The sequence below is a fragment of the Tachypleus tridentatus genome, chromosome 8 (genome assembly GCF_004210375.1).
Source record: "Tachypleus tridentatus isolate NWPU-2018 chromosome 8, ASM421037v1, whole genome shotgun sequence".
In the NCBI taxonomy this organism is placed as follows: Eukaryota; Metazoa; Arthropoda; class Merostomata; order Xiphosura; family Limulidae; genus Tachypleus; species Tachypleus tridentatus.
In genome coordinates this window covers 8,420,652-8,432,689 of record NC_134832.1, presented here as the reverse complement: position 1 = coordinate 8,432,689, position 12,038 = coordinate 8,420,652, and the positions used below count along the sequence as shown (strand labels likewise).

Here is a 12,038-nt window from a genome sequence, read left to right as displayed (position 1 = left end):
TTGTTCAGCAACCCAAAATATTTTTATAACATTAGAAAAACTGAAATGTATTTTCAGTTTTCATTTTTACAAAAAAAAAACAACTTTCAACATATTTACAAATTGCACAAAGTAATATGCTTTCTCTCATTTCTGAGATATCACGAAAATGGACATATCTGTCCCGAAGTCAGGAAATAATGCCATATATTTTATCACCTAACTTTGATAAATTAAAAATATCCAAAGTTGACAATGAAACAAGTATAAGAAATAACATTCGTAAACTAGCAAGGATTAAAATTGATATCTACTCTCATGTGAGATACATGTGTTCAGAGCTTAATTTTAATGTATTTAATAAGCACCTTTTGATCATACAAAAATGACTTGCACTACAAGAACTAAATAAATATCTAATATAACAAATACTTTGCTGTCAGCCATAATAATTGAAACAATCTTTGTCTTAGATGGAATATCTGTGATAAAATTATATGTGGATTATAAAAAGTATCAAACTAATTACAGTATTGGAGCAAGTAAACAGCTGTGCTGTTAGTAATTCTAAAATAGGCCATCAAGATCAAATTACTTCCTTTTTTAATTTTCATAAAAAGTACTGAATAACTGAACGCTCTCCTCATGCAATCACCGTAAAAATTGCATTCTATCTTACTCCAAGATTTGTTGTTTCCTGTGGATTGTTTGAACTGATTAAAAAAATATCAGATTTTTTTTATTACTGTACAGACAGGAGTGCTTGAGCTTATCACAGCACTCTATTCTACTACATTTTCTGAAAAAGTCATTAGTTAGGGCAGCACTTCCACACCACGAGCTGATTTCGCTGTCTCAGGAGATACAGAGAGATGCCAGAGAGATAACGTCATAGTTCCAAGAAAGTGGCACCAGAGGTCACAGCTGTCTTAGAGAAGAGGTAACATCATAGTTGGAGTGTTATCCGCCAGATAGTGTATTGGCATAGGGGAAGGGTAAAGATGATAGCAGAGTTCTATAGAGTGATACCAGAGAACGCAGTGCTAAGAACAAAATGTGTTACTAAAGTCCTTTTGACACATCTAGAATAGTGTTACTATAGTTTCATAGGACAGTAGTATGGTGTCCGAACTTACGTTCATTTCATGGCTTCTCTATTTACTTTGCCTATATATGTTCTGAAAAGTTACTACTACTAACATTCCTGCTCTTTCACTTTTATAAATAAGATCGTGAAGCAGTTATATTTTTATGTATTGTAAATAAAACGTTGAGTACAAGTGTTGTTGACAGTGAAAGTTCATGACAAAGTATTTCAATTTTGTTGTATTTATTATTTTTTACAATAATGATTTTGCAACCTGATCGAAATATCTATAACTACGTTTAAGTTATTTATAGTTTTCACTTCTACATCTAATCTTACGTATTTTTTTTCAATTATTGATATTTTATAAATAAACCTCGTATTAACAATGTTATTTCATTTATTTTTGCTTTTATACTGAATAACTCATACATTTATAAGTCGTTAATAGTAATAATTGTCATGCTTACTCTTCAACTCTAGTTCTTATCATAATGGCCAACTTTATAGTTTTTACTTTGTATAACGTTCTGAAATGGATGTTGAAATCTCTGGCTAATTGTAACATGCAATAATAAAAATTTCATGTTTAGGTTTATAAGTTGATATATATTTGTATTGCTAATGTTTGGTTTTAAAGAATTATGTACCAATCTACGTAAATAATTATTTTAGACCATTACTATTATAGAAATTAAAACTAATATTCTTATCTTCCACAAATATTCAACCTTATAGTTTCCACTTGTATATTTAATTGTATTTTGTACTTCTTACAGTTAACTATTGCTTTATCTATAAAGCACTTATTAATATCACTAATTCTAGTTTTTTTTCTAAAATGTATAACATACAACTATTTTCTCTGAAAAAATTTCAATAATTGATTTAAAACTCAAAGCTGACCAGAAAATAAATATTTCATTAGATTCTGTACGTGCAAAACATTTTACATGATTCTCAGGTGATGTGTGTGTGTTTTTCTTAAAGCAAAGCCACATCGGGCTATCTGCTCAGCCCACCAATGGGAATCGAACCCCTGATTTTAGCGTTGTAAGTCCGGAGACATACCGCTGTACTAGCGGGGAGCTCTCAGACGATGCTTTTTTCCATGAAGTCAGAATGTGGCAGGAGAGAGCGTCACATGGACAAACAACCAGTACCCATCTTCAAAGTGGCAGAATAAAATGTCAACACATTCTGAAATTAGGCAAAGTTTTAACACACGGACATATGTCTCTTTGGTAAGATATATTATTTCCAGTTTGTAATGATATGTGAAATGTCCTAGACTAAAGTCATGTCACTTTGTAATGAGAAAAACCATATAATAGTTTAAATATTTATTGACAAATATTCAGAGTTCAAAAGTCTCATATTTCACTTGATGGCACTGTAACTTCTGTTTGTAATGAACTCACAGTGACTGAAGTATTAACATTATGCCTGTAGCAGCACACATCCCATAACTATTCATAAAAGGTACAATACTTTTTTTTTGTTATTATAACTGGTGTTGTTAAGGTCAACAAGGCATCAGTACCACTTGATAAGGTTTTTTTTCAATCTGACACTATTTAAATCCAACGTGTTAAGAAATCCTGCATGTGACAATGTTTGATATTTCCACAAACACTCTTCTTTTGTGCTTTGGTGAATTTATAAACACTCTGGTGTTGTTGGCACAACATCACAATTATAAGCACGGCTGGCCTATTCTAAGATACTTTAGCATTTTCTGGAAATTTCTACTCTTCATTTCTACCTAGCATTGGGGACCTCAGTACTCTGGTTGCGCCGAGTCTAGAAATAAACTACCAAAACTGTGTTTATCAAAGATATAGAATGTATTTTTGTTTTCAATTTGATAAGATGGCGTCATCTAACTAAAATATCTTATTGTCTAAAGAAACACTCGTAACTTTAGTTATAAATGTCATTTGTGTATCTTCGACAAACACGGTTCTTATTATCAAAAATGTCCTATATGATTGCAGACGTTTAAGAACCATTCAAAATTTACTGGTTTATTGAATAGTACCGTAAGTAATTGTGGGGACATACTTATGTCATGATCACAATGTATTCACTGACAGTAAGACTACCACAGCTACTACTACTTTAATTTATAAGAGGTAAGGGATTGTGAATCGGCAAAACATAATCGATGAAGTTTGCGTGTTAAAGGTAGGTATTATAAAGTTATTTTTTGTTACCTTGAAAAGAAAAAAATGTAAATCAAATATTTTAATGCTTACGAAAAAGGCAGTCTACTTACAGTTCTTTTCCTGACTACACCATTTTAAAACCGAGTAAAGTGCTCTGAGAAGTAGATTTATCGGATGGTGATTTCGGTTTCAGTTCAAAGAAAATTGATGTATTCAAAAATAGGCTTATTAGAACCGTTTCTGCTTTGATTTAATCAAATAGGACCTCAATGGATGAAATATTTTGTAAAAAAAAAAGTAGAACAAGAACTAAATTATAAATACGAGTAAGCCAGTCAATTACCTAAGTAAGCTTGCAAAGTGAATTGATAAAGCATAGATAGAGTTAATCAGTCAGAGAGTATTTTGTCTTCGTTCTTTGAGTGATCAGCCGTAGCGTTATTGAAGTAAGTTTATCTTTACGATAGTCAAAATATTTCCTACTACTTCACAGTTAGAAAATGCACAAGCCTGTAAATGAACCAACCAAACGAAAGAATGAAGTTACGACTACATTTACATCAATATATTGAAGGCCATAATACTATTAGCATACAAATTTTAATCGCTAGCTATTTAACGCCACCAGTGGCTCAGCGGTATGTCTGCGAACTTACAACGCTAAAAACCGGGTTTCCATACCCGTGGTGGGCAGAGCACAGATAGCCCATTGTATAGTTTTGTGCTTAATTCAAAACAACAACAGCTATTTAACATCACAATAGTATTATCATACATAATACCTTGATGGGAAAATAATGAATTCAGAAAATGAACGTGATTAACAACCAGAGCTGTAATCACTTTTATATTGTTATTAAATGAACCACATCAGTCATATAATTCTGAATACAAACAATTCAAATTCTTGTAATCATGTGAAACACCTAAGATAACACGCTAATTAAACTTTAGCCAGGCACATGTATATTTATGTGTTTGGGACGACTTCAAGTCACTCTAATATGTTTTCCAGATTATTCCTATGGGTTTGTGTGCTTTATATTATTATTCATGATAACGCCGATTTCCTGAAGGCACTTAAAAGGAGATCGGGTACTTTCGCCTGACTACTCTCTTCTCACTACACCATTGAGTGCAATTTTAACATAACATACAGATAACAATGGTCATTTTATTCATTCAGCTTGCACTTCCATACTCATCCTTGAAAAATATGTGAATTTAAACTCACTCTTTATTGTACGGAAAATAATTTATTCCCTTCTTTAAAATAATTCCTGTAAAGTACTGGATCCTACCAGTGCAGACCGGCAATTCATTCCATGAGTCAAACATCCTGTAAAAAACGAAAACTTTATAATTGAAGCCTAGCCTCTCTTTTTAAATCTTAAAGTTGTATTCGTTTGTTTTTCAAAATATAACATAAAGAAATCAATTCGATGAACAGTCTTATAAATTTTAATAAGCTTACTCCTTACACTACTTTCTTAGTAGAAAAAACGTTAAAATATCTTAAATTATCTTTATAAGCTAACCCTTTTATCACCAGAATTATCTAAGTGTGTAATGTTTAGTTGAACTTAAGTAACTATAGAGCTATATCAGATACATCTGCCAAGAAGGAGGTTCGATCAAGATATTTATGGTATTATTACTTAAAAATGCTAATTCTTTCTAGCTGAGCTTTGAAGAAACCTCATGTGAACCCAATACGACATACTCTACCATGCAATTAAACTGTACAGTTTACTCTTTGCACATTAAAAACCTCTGCTATCGACATTATGACACAAAGTCGCACTAAGAAATATTTTCCACATGGAATAACAGGTATTACCAACTTCGAGAATGAAAAGAAGATTAAAGGTAACTCGTAACAAGATGATAAACTTAATAATTCTTTTGCTATGTGAAAATATTTACACATTGAGAGCAAGGTATAAATTCAGAATTTTCACTAATACTACAGAAAAAAAAAAGAAATATATGTTATTTTCTTATATCACACCAGTAAGTTCATCTCCAAATATTTTGTAAAAAGTTAATATGTTCTCTCAATTTGCTTTGAATTTTGATCTAGTCCCCAATTTAGCAGTGATAGACTAGTGGGAAGGCAGCTGGTCAGCATCATCCACTGTCAGCTTCTGGGCTACTCTGTTCCCAAGGCATAGTGAGATTGACCTGCACGTTATAACATTCTCACGGTTGAAAGAGCGAGAATGGTAGGTGTAACCCGGTTCGAATCCGCGACCCACAGATTGTGAGTCGAGAACCATCGGATCATGCTATACCTTCTATTCTTAGATGAAGGACGAAAACTCTAATTTAAAAAAAAGAAATCCAAGTGAGACTTACCATGCGATTTGTATAAATGACATAATTATGCCTTTTGGCTTTTATTAATTGTGTATATATAAATACTGTAGAAAATTATATTAGCTTTAATACCAATAACAGAGCATAATTTTCATAACCTGAAGACCTATATCAAAATCTTTGTCTTCAGCCACACTGTTGAATGTGTTAATGTCTGTATTAAATGTGCAACACAAACTGGGATAAATGAAATGTACTTACTGCAATTAAAGGTCTTTGCCAAATATATATCTGATTTACCAATTAATTTGAATCATTAAGATCTTCAATACAACTAGAAATGCCCAAATGCTTAATGTAATCAAAAACTTTATTAATTAGTTAATTAAACATATTCCTATCACCATTGTTAATATAAATCAAAATAAATAAATGTACAAACACTGACACCTGAAGTACTTAACTAATAACAAGGGTTCAGTTTAATTGGATTCTATTAATAGCAACCTTTTATTTTTTACCACATCAATTCTACAAATTAGTTTCTCCAAAGTCCTAAAGACGTAATTTCCTTACCTAATCTTTGGTCTGGCACTTTATCAAAAAGGGAAGAGGGGGAGGGGTATAATTAAGAGCTACAAAATGGACTAATTATGCTGTTTCCTCTACCCCTATCGACGCAACATTTCCCTTTTATAAATTCATATCGTAATGGCTTTGTTTGTTTGTTTGTTTGTTTGGAAATTTCGCACAAAGCTACTCGAGGGCTATCTGTGCTAGCCGTCCCTAATTTAGCAGTGTAAGACTAGAGGGAAGGCAGCTAGTCATCACCACCCACCGCCAACTCTTGGGCTACTCTTTACCAACGAATAGTGGGATTGACCGTCACATTATACACCCCCACGGCTGGGAGGGCGAGCATGTTTAGCGCGACGCGGGCGCGAACCCGCGACCCTCGGATTACGAGTCGAACGCCTTACGCGCTAGGCCATGCCGGGCCAATGGCTTTTATTATTGGTATTCTACTTCACTAAATTGTTTTGTAAAACTTCTTTTTTCAGACTCTCTAGCATTGTTTATAGTAAAGAAGTAAGATTAATGGTCTATTACATTCAGAACAATTCTAGTCACCTTTCAAAATTTGGAGTAACATTAGAATATCTCCAATCCTCGGGCACTTGCCCACTATCTATCGATCTACCAAAGATTAAACTTTGGTTTACACATCACAGTCTTTGACCTCCTTTAACACCTTGAAAAAAATCTTATTTGACTTTGGCACTCTCTGTTTTTAATCTTTCAGTTTTTCTACACATTACCATGTAGTTAGTATTTATAAGACATAGATTTACACCAATGTGACCCGGCATGGCCAGACAGTTAAGGCATTCGACTCGTTATTCGAGAGTCGCGAGTTCAAATCCCCTTCACACCAAACATGCTCGCCCTTTCAGGTGTGGGGGCATTATAATGTGACACTCAATCCCACTATTCGTTAGTAAAAGAGTAGCCCAAAAGTTGGCCGTGGGTGGTGATGACTAGCTGCCTTCCCCTAGTCTTACACTGCTAAATTAGGGACGGCTGGCGCAGATAGCCCTGGAGTAGCTTTACGAGAAATTCAAAACAAACCAAACCATTACAATGTTTCACACAGAATGCTCATGGGCAATATTATTAAAAACTTCTATATTTAAAAAACAGAATTGAATAAAACATCTTGTTTAAGAAGACGTCATTAAATGTGGAACACCTACTCGATAATTTACAAATAATTAGATATACCTATATGTACCTAAAGAAAGATATATATACTTTCCTGTTTGTTGAAAGGAGTCATTAGTAGTTCTTCTAGGACTTTGAATACGTTGATAAAGTGCAACTTTTTTACGGATGATAAAGTCTCCAGAATATAATTCTTAAATTGGCAAGAACATTACTTATATCTTCAAAAGCTAGCCTCCCGTAACATAGCGGTATGTCTGTGAACTCACAAAGCTAAAATACGAGTTTTGATACCCATGGTGGGTAAAGCACAGATAGCCCATTGTGTAGCTTTATGTATAATTCAAAACAACAACCACATCAAAAACTAATTGGTCTATTGTGGAATAAGATTTATCAGTACCAAGAGGTCCTACTAATGAATCTAATCCTTTTCATCCTACTTATAAGCATAATGGCAAGATAAACCTACAGTTCTCTCACGAAAATATGCTGGGGCTACTTTTGGTTAGCGAAAATTTCTTCTGAATGGTTAACATTATGCAATACTGCACTCTAAATGCGAAATGCCAGTGCGCTTCTAAAACCCCATATACATATTTCTAACAAAAACTTTGAAGATAAGACTGGATTCAAAACCCCGTTTTCAGACAATAATCTAATTCATCATTAATGGAATATTTTGGTAGTTGACTTTTCAAACTTGAAAGAAGTGACCATCTGAACAGTGATAAGAGATAGGCAAAACATTTGACGTAAAGAAGGTGGACTTCATTTCATTACAAAACAGTCAGATTAAATGAATCATCTACATAAAAATATATTCCCATATATCTAATTTTCAAAGATTTTAGTTTTTAATTTTTAGTAAAAAAGACGGTTATATTATACAATTGTAACTTGAGTCCCTACTACACCAAACTAAATTTCAAATTTCAAAAAGTTTCATCGACTTCTAATTTTATTGAAAAGCAGATTGTACTTTTGTTTGACGTGGGAAAGTATGGTGTATTAGACATTTCAGCATCGCAGTTTGACAACCTGATGCTTGTGGTCATAATATGTGTAAGTATATTAGTAGCAAACTTGAAACATGCAATAAAATAAAATAAGCCACTCCATGTACTCGCTTCACGATATGTGGTTATTTAATAGAAAATTACTCTGTATCTAATTTATTGTCCTCTAACACACGGATGATAAGACTAACGTCATGCTAATGTTACTTATTAGGCTTAACTTGTTATTCGAATGCGGATTTAAATTTTATAGAGTTCTAATATTAATTATTTAAACACACATACCTCATATGAATTTATAATATGGACTTCTGCTTGTAGGATTATGGCATATTTTTATATCAATTCTGAGGAAGTTTTTGGTAAGGAACCACAAAAAATTTGATAAACTTGGTGATACGTTGATAACGATATTAAGTTTTGAATCAACACATGACATTGATACAGTTGACACTGCTAATTGATAAAAATATAATTAAACACAGCATAAATTCTTAAAAAGGGCAGAATGAAACATTGATCCATTTTTTTAATTGGCTCAGGAACTGATGCAATGGGATAACCACAGGAATGTGTTTTCCACGTTGTTCATTGTTTTTATAAATTGAGAGTGACTGAGAGCAACTGGAATTCACTTTCTAAGAGTAAAAATTAGTTTTTGTCAACTAGCTACTATGATTTGAAAAAGACATGCTGTGTCTGCTGACTTGGTTGTTAATAAAATTATACCATTGTAATAATATTGGTTGTATATTATTTTGGTAACACAAATTATAAAAAAAAAAAAAAAGAGTGGAAAGGAAGATAATTTATTTTGAAATAATGAAATGCATGTTTCTTAGCACAGGACCATTTAAGCTTTTGATACTGTTCTCACCTGCTCACATTTGGGTCAAGCAAAAATTGTTGACTTCTGCCATTACCGACAGCAACTTGTTCTGTAAGCCAATAATTTTGCGAGGAAAATAAAAATATCTTGACTGGAAACTGACCTGTCTTTCCTTATCTTAAATATCTCCAATCTTAATTTAGTCTTCAGAATAAAGGACAAAATAATTATCAGATGTCTTTATCCTATTAACCTTGCAAACTTAAGTATTACCTTTTACCATTCTTTTTAAAGTGATGTAACAATAATTAACTGCTGTGAATTGGAAAACTAAATTAAATGAAGATACTGATCAAATGTGTGAAATTTGTTTAAAAAAATTTTTAAATGTTCATGACAGAGATGCTCCTTTTAGGTAAAAAAAAAGGATGGTTGAAAGTAAAAACAACAGATTGGCTCACAAATATTTTATAAGATAATATTAAAATCATTATAGATTTAAGTTTAAACTGAATACTGTGATAGGAGTTTTACAGAATTATAGAAGACTTTGAGAATTGGTCATATGAGAAATTAGGAGATCAGTAAAGGAATGTTAAAAAACAAGTTGACTGAAAGTATCAAAATTAACACTAAGGATTTCTTTAAAACATTAAACAAATGGTAGGATGGAGTAGGATCTTTGAGGGATGATAAAGGAAAGCTTATATCTGATAATTATGAGATGATAATGATATTTTACTTAATTTTGCTTTTTCAGTTTTGTTAATGAAAATTTAGGAAATATTACTTTCTAAATAGATGATAAGTGGTATAGAATGGAGCAAGATGGTAACACTAATTTTGAGCTTTTTAAGAAAAACTGGGAAGTATAAAGACAGCTATGCTTGTTTGCTGTGTTACATCTAAGATTGCCATATTAATGAATTGTTTTTTTTATACAATTTATGTTGAATAAAGTAATTCAATGATTTCTTTATCAAGATACGCAGCAGTGTGTCGTACAGTCAAAATATCCTTCAGGACACACTATGTTATTAACTGGAATAATGTTTTAAATTTTAGTAGTATACTAATTTCTGTAGCTCGGACTGTGGTAATCCAAACTACCACATTTTTTCTGTGGATGTGCTCTATTAAACCCATACCTCACACACTTAATTAATTACAAGGTAATCCATTAGAACGAAATACACAATATATAAAATCTTCAAGTTTGATTGAATATTTTCCTTTTCTTTTCTTCTTCTTCACACTGATTAAAAAATTACTTTTGATGATTTTTTTCAAATTTTGTACACTGATAGATCTGTACAACCTAAAATTAGGTGTAAACTTTAGTCTAAATGTAAACTACATGTACAACCACGTGTCACACCAATAACTTATGCATAGGTGAGCGTCACTTAGAATAAAAGTGTACCTTTTTTTCAGTTTTTGTCATTTGGATTAAAGACAGCTGATTTACAGCAGCAAAACTATATGGTTAAAGTATGTATAGATAAATATATAGTGATTGGGCCAAGCAAATTAGATGAGCAGTTTCTAGCTAAAGTTTTTAAAAGAATCATGTGGGTGGATGATTGTTATTCATTTCCAACTTTTAAGCACAAATTTGCTACATTTTATGAAATTATACTAATTTAAAGAACATTTTGTGTTTTGTGATATTAGCTGAAGCAATCAGCATACTTAATGATGCTTGATACATCTGTGCCATGTGTATGTGGGTGATGACAAGAAACTATTAACCTAGTTTCCATTGCATTACTATGAAGGAAGTTATTAACTGTTTTAGAGAGGAAAAACTACAACCATACATTTTATAGAATCTGGTTGGTTTTCTAAAGTATAATTCTGTTCTGGACAATAGAGTTATGATCCTAAAGTTATTGTTGGTCATTATTGAGTGTCATTTTCTTACTTGCTATGTAGTGACAAGAAGTCATGATATCTAATCAAAAACATCTTAGATGGAAAAAAAAAGTGTGAGGTGCAGCCAAAAAAGGATTGAGTATGTGACTTATAAGAATTAAAATTGACTGTCAAACTGGTAGCTACACTTATTGCATTGATAACAGTTTACTGCAAATGTCTGTTTATTAGTTAGCTAAACCATGTATTTAGTTTTGTCCACAATCATGCTACATGTTGAAGAAAAAATACAGCTTGACTAAACTATTGAATGAATATTTGCTGTAAAATTCTTATGAACTGTAAGTTGTAACTACAAGTTTGGCTGCCAATTTGGATTTCATTCCTTTACATCTCATGCTCAATCCTTTTTTCTGGTTACAACCTTTTTTTCTCATCTGGATGAAATTTTCCTCTGATGAATCAACTGCTGAATAGTGAGTGTTTTGTGCTAGAGAAATATTAACAACTTGAAAGTTGTCTTTGCCACTCGACCATCCCTTGGAGGCCATAGCCATCCATGTTTCCTTGGGACGTACCATTACTATTTGTTCTCTCTACCTGTCACCTGGAGAGATCTAAGATCAGTCAGATCTTGATGCTCTCATTGAACAGTTGCCATCTCCCTTTTTAATCCTGGGGGACTTTAATGGACATCATCCCCTCTGGGGAAGTGCTGATGTTGATAGGAGTGGTCGCTCCATAGTGGTTCAATGCTGGTTCTTCTACTTATTTTCATGCACTTAGTCAGTCCTTTACTGCTATTGACTTCTCAGTTGGCTCCCCTTCACTATTCTTCCATTTTTCTTGGAGGGTTGACAATAATCCACAAGACAGTAATCATTTTTCTATAATTTTGAGAGAGACTGGCTATGCTCAATGCCACCTTACCTGTGTGCCCTAGTGGAAGCTGGATCAAACAAACTGGCCCTCTTTCACTGCTCTCGCAGAACTTGATCCTGCCATCATCTGTCAGCCATGAATAGACGATTGTGTGGCAG

General features: G+C 32.7%; 1 long non-coding RNA gene and 1 pseudogene across 2 annotated transcripts in view; one reads left to right on the top strand and one right to left on the bottom strand.

The window, feature by feature from the left end:
• Positions 1-4,388: 4,388 nt before the first annotated feature.
• LOC143258486 (uncharacterized) lies at positions 4,389-8,808 on the bottom strand. Its single transcript, XR_013032315.1, has 2 exons — positions 8,580-8,808; positions 4,389-4,573 (listed from the first exon to the last, which is right to left on the bottom strand). It is a non-coding gene; the product is annotated as an uncharacterized LOC143258486 (long non-coding RNA).
• LOC143258485 (tyrosine-protein phosphatase non-receptor type 9-like) overlaps positions 8,148-12,038 on the top strand; it is an 80,586-nt pseudogene continuing 76,695 nt past the window's right edge. The window contains exon 1 of the transcript XR_013032314.1: positions 8,148-8,340. The product of XR_013032314.1 is annotated as a tyrosine-protein phosphatase non-receptor type 9-like (transcript). The remainder of the gene's footprint in view (positions 8,341-12,038) is intronic.